Source organism: Mizuhopecten yessoensis, unplaced genomic scaffold (genome assembly GCF_002113885.1).
Source record: "Mizuhopecten yessoensis strain PY_sf001 unplaced genomic scaffold, ASM211388v2 scaffold2255, whole genome shotgun sequence".
In the NCBI taxonomy this organism is placed as follows: domain Eukaryota; kingdom Metazoa; phylum Mollusca; class Bivalvia; order Pectinida; family Pectinidae; genus Mizuhopecten; species Mizuhopecten yessoensis.
Window position 1 is genome coordinate 34,277 of NW_018404455.1, and position 5,559 is coordinate 39,835.

Here is a 5,559-nt window from a genome sequence, read left to right on the forward strand (position 1 = left end):
TCGGAAAGCCGTATTGTTTTCTGAGGGACAATGCTCCACGTGCAAACATCCACTATACTGTGTTCAACAGCGAAGTAGCGCCCTCTGTGAATAACGAAAAGCACATGGGTATTTGTTACGGCGTTGACAATTTTCTCATCAATTCAGCGTGACGACTTTGAACACAAATAGTTTCATTCCACTCTAATGACACGGAGTGTAATCCTCCGAGAAGAATGTACCAATTCCATCCATATAAATATTAACTTTCGACGACAATCTTGCGAACAATTAGTAATGTCACACACTTGTCNTTTACTGTTTTGTGATTTGTCGTCTGAGGCACCATAAGCGATACCCTGCTTCTTGTGAAAGCGCATCTGCCTGAATACGACTATCCCTATCAGGACATAGAAGACCACCAGTGACACGAGAATGAAGGCCATTAATACCATGACAGCAGCCTTGAATATCAGTGGCTGGACTGTTGACCACGGGCCCCGGACATTGGTACAACGGTATCCTATTGTGAGACTATCCTCCTCGTACACCTCCTTGGTGCCGTAGAAGAGGAAACAAGGCCAGGACATCACCAAGGAGACGCCAGTAATACAAGCAATAGCAATTTTCTTCCAGAACATTTTCATTTGTTTACTAAAAGGTTTACATATTTTTCTATGTCTGTTGATTGCTATGACGACGAGCATAAGCGCTGACATCACAGTACACGTCATGTTGAGGAAAAACATTATCTTGCACGCGCTGTCGTTGCTGTATTTCACGGGAAGCATGTTTATGGAGAAACTAAACGAAGTACTTACGACACATGATATTAAATCCATGACGGCCAAAACAGGTATGAAAAAACGTTCTTTCCAGTTGGACTGGAGTCGGACTGTATGTATGTAAATGACGACGGAGTTTCCAAGTACTCCAACCACTAAGTATATCATCAGAATGACGGAATCCGGGACAAGGAGTTGAGAAAGTTCGTCATTCCAGTCCTCAAGTCGGTCCGCCATTACTGACGAATTAGATGGAACATCCATCTTAAATTGTTAACGGTGTGTCTGGTTCAATGCTGTCAACGTTATACCTGTTCAAATGGAATCCGTAAGAACATTGGCACTTTCTTGAACAGAAAAATAATCCAGAACAATTAGTGATTTACTTAACACACGGAAGTTAAAACATTACTTCCTGGACGAGGCAATCGTAGTACGTTGATTGTGTACGAAGAAACGATTAAAGCGATAAAGTTATCTGCAGTCAACCGCAGGATGAAATACTTGTTTTTCCAGTTATTTACACAGATTTGCCTGCGTTCGTCTACAACATATTAAAATCGTACGTAACATAGCGAGCAGATGTGTCGCTGTACATCCGGGGACGTGTGTTTATTTCACTTTAACTTTCGATCACTCTGCATTCAAAGTGTGGTTAACTTAATGGACATTAAGGCAGATATTTTCCTGTAATTCATGCGTTAGACAGACATGTGTTTTGATTCAAAAGGCAAACAAATACACATTAATACGTTTACTTATAACGAAAATTAAAGTCTTCATTCTTACAATCATGTTGAACGGAATGATTATCGATGTGTGTGTTCCTCGTTCGCAATACCTCCAGTACAAAAGTAATTTTTTCTGCAGTGACCTGGTAGTCTTACCGAGTAAACACGGACACACATATATATCAAATCAAAGACACTAGAAATGTGAAGGTTTATTTCATAATGAATACTGGTTTCATACGGAACTTGTTCTTCATCAAAAAGAAGCTAAAATACTTCGTACACGTCTTGTACATCTTTTTAATGATATACAGATTTTGATAAGCGATACTCAGCTCGGATTGATGTGTATATGTCTGTAGGCTAAATGTTACAGGCGTTGACGGTGAACATTAACAGTAAGTGAAATCGTCCGCTTTTACATTTGATTATCCTGTACTGATATATGTTAACTGTATATTTACACGGAAACTGAAACGAAATGGATCTGTTGGTAAATAATTGTTTAAATGTTCAAAATCTCAAAACTGACCGACCTCCCCTCCTGACAAGTTCAATGTAAATTTACACACCACATTTTATCATTCCTCTCCGCAAAAAAATCCCTCCTTTTTCCAATATAATTTAAACCAAACAAGCGCTACATATCGGGACGTTCGAAAGTTTCTTGTATGATTTGGATTTATACTATTATACCCCATCGACAGTTAAAGCATCGCCATAAACATCTTTTATCATTTCCCCTACTCTTCATTGTCGCCGGTGGTTCCCTAGGGACCTATCTTCATTATGACTTTAGCTTTCGCGAAGACTTTTATTCCATACGAACAACCCAGGAAACAGAACGAAGCGATGCCCTTCCAATCTAGGGCGAGCGCTCAAAATCAAGACCAAAAGTGAGGTTTGCCAAGTGAGGCGTTAGGAAACGAAATGTAATTATTCAGTTTGAAGAAATTGCATAAACCTCTTGTTAGTTCATAGTTATTAGTAATGACATGTAATTTAACCTGTAGAGCTGCTTTAAATATATAGTAAGGAGAGTAAATAGGCGAACTGTAATTCGATCAATAAAAAAGTGCTTCAGAGTATGTGTATATGTTTGGTCTACTTTGGTGTTGTGTGACGAGTTGGACACATATTGTGTAGGTGTATTGTCTACTTTTGTGTTATGTGACGAGTGGGACACATATTGTGTAGATGTCTGGTCTACTTTGGTGTTGTGTGACGAGCGGGACACATATTGTGTAGATGTTTGGTCTACTTTGGTGTTGCGTGACGAGTGGGACACATATTGTGTAGATGTATGGTCTACTTTGGTGTTGTGTGACGAGTGGGACAAATGTTGTGTATTCATATTGTCGTGTATTTGTATGTATGCCGTACTTAGAACCGATTAGCCGTAAGAGTGATCTCACAACTTGATAAACAAATCTATGCATATAAGTCTCTCATCACAGGTAAAGGAACAAAACACTCTTTCCTAGGCCTGTTACTAGTTTTATACAGATATTGACGTCTGTGTAAGTCTGATACCAATATACTTACTGTGCATACGTAATGTTGCATGAACAATCATTTTCCCATGTTAATAGGAGGCTTGCTAGCACCACTTGTCCACTGAATATTTTCTATGCCCTATGTTTGAGCGACGGGTCTTTCCAAAATATGTAATGGTTTCTATTTTTTACTTATTTCAAAGTAGTAAAAACTGGTTATCACGGGTTAATCGAAACATATAGCCCACATCGAATTATTCTATTTACAAAGGGTCCAACAAATAGACTGACTCACATTCAAATGTGCCCGGTCCTTTGNTGTCAGAGGCTGACATACACTGGGGTATAAAGGTCAGAGGCTGACATAGACAGGGGTATAAAGGTCAGATGCTGATATAACCTGGGGGATATAGGCCAGAGGCTGACATAGATACGGTGACTAGAACACTTAGAATGAACTGTGCATATATTTTCAGGTTGAAAATTCAAAGATCTTTTGTTATAACTTTAAATGAAGCAAATCAACAAAACATCAATATAGAAAACTACAGAATATAAGATAAAGTCTAATCTCAGAATATAATGAAAAAGACACAATTAACAAGAATAAATACTGTTCATATGTACAGATCTTTTACCATATCTCACATTCAGAATTAATCGTACATATTGAGCGGTATTCTTTTTTGGTGCTTTAAATATCGCGCTAAATTATGACTGCACCAATTGAAGTTCCTGTATGTTATTTTCAATTGTATTTTTGTTTGGGGGGGGGGAGGGGTCGCCAATTTATCAAGTTCGATAAAGCGCTAAAATTTGAGTGCTTTGAAATAGGTACGTTTACAGTAACATACTTGTTCTTCTAAAACAAACAACGTGCACAACTAGTATTTTAATGTCAAGTTTACCTGTTTAACAAATTACTATTTATTACTCTGATATCAATCACTACAAACCGTCAAACGAACGAAATGCGTCAATTTTCCTCTTCGTGAATGCTCTATGTGTTGCCATTTAGAAACATTTATTGGTAATCCGTATATTTATATTGAAAACTAAAATAACGTATACCATGCAATCATATTACCGTATTATTAGCGAGTAACCGTTGGTTGTACAAGGTTTGATATCCTGTTAACAGGTAAGGTCATTTAAGGACGTGTCTTCATGTGTGTTGTGTATGCGTGCTTGAGTGGAGGTATGCGTTTATGATGTATTAAAGATAATATGATTAAAAATGAAAATTTAAAAAAAAATGGAGATTACATAAAGTGTTCCATATATCTTCATGCTGTTATAACATTTATAAAAAGCAGTATGAATTGTTTAAAAAGGATCTAACTAAAGAGACACATTTCTGTTTGATGTCAAAATGCCTTTATGACCAATCAACTGAAACATATTTACTAAAAGTCTTTCGTGAGTTTTCCAAGTTGGTGTTGATTTATAGGATGTAGCGCCCTATTAACAAGCATTCAATTTTAAATCATATTAAATCATGCGCGGATACAAGTCCAACAATAAATGTATGTTTATTAATAAGCAAGCTTGTAATAAATAGTATGTTTCAAAACACTAGCTTCAATGAAAAGGCAGAAAATATTACGAGGTAGCCTAAAGCTATCTAAACGTAATCAATTCGGTATTCTATCAATGTGAACAGTAGAATGCACAGTTCTTTTACATATAACATAAAAGAAGCGGTATATGTATATACTTATAACAATACTGTGACACCTCGTTAATTTGGCCAGCCGGTATGCAAAACACAAATTTTCTTTCAAGCCATTAATCCGGAAGTTTGTTACATGGTCATTATTTTATTTAAAAACAATCGATTCGAATTAAGGCGGTTCTACTGACTCCATACACCAGTGTTGCGCTCATCAGCTATAGACATATCCGCATCGCATCCATACCGTCACAATAAGGCATCAAAATAACTTTAGCTGTTAATAAGACATTAAGCAATTAAAACTAGATCATTCTTAATTGACACACCACCAAAAACTTAAAACAATGGTCATTTCCTCAAAAAGATTCAATCTTGGTATAAACCACTTTGTTAGAAGGAATATTAAATCCAAGTAAAATAATAAGAAAAGATTTTCATTTCTTGATATGAATTATCATTGTCAGGCATCTACTAAACGTCAAAAGCACCGGAAATGACTTCATGCAATTGTTTTGGCGACGTCCCAGTCAAATGAAGACATTTGATATACTAATGTCAAAATCGTTCATTTACATGTTCCTGCTTGTTGTGAATGGACAGAAACACACTGAGGTGGCTCACAGATATTAGTAAAACGTTTCTTTGTAGACATCACTTCGAAATAAGGAATGCTAAGTAGCGCCCTCTGTGAATAACGAAAAGCACATGGGTATTTGTTACGACGTTGACAATTTTCTCATCAATTCAGCGTGACGACTTTGAACAGAAATAGTTTCATTCCACTCTAATGACACGGAGTGTAATCCTCCGAGAAGAATGTACCAATTCCATCCATATAAATATTAACTTTCGACGACAATCTTGCGAACAATTAGTAATGTCACACACTTGTC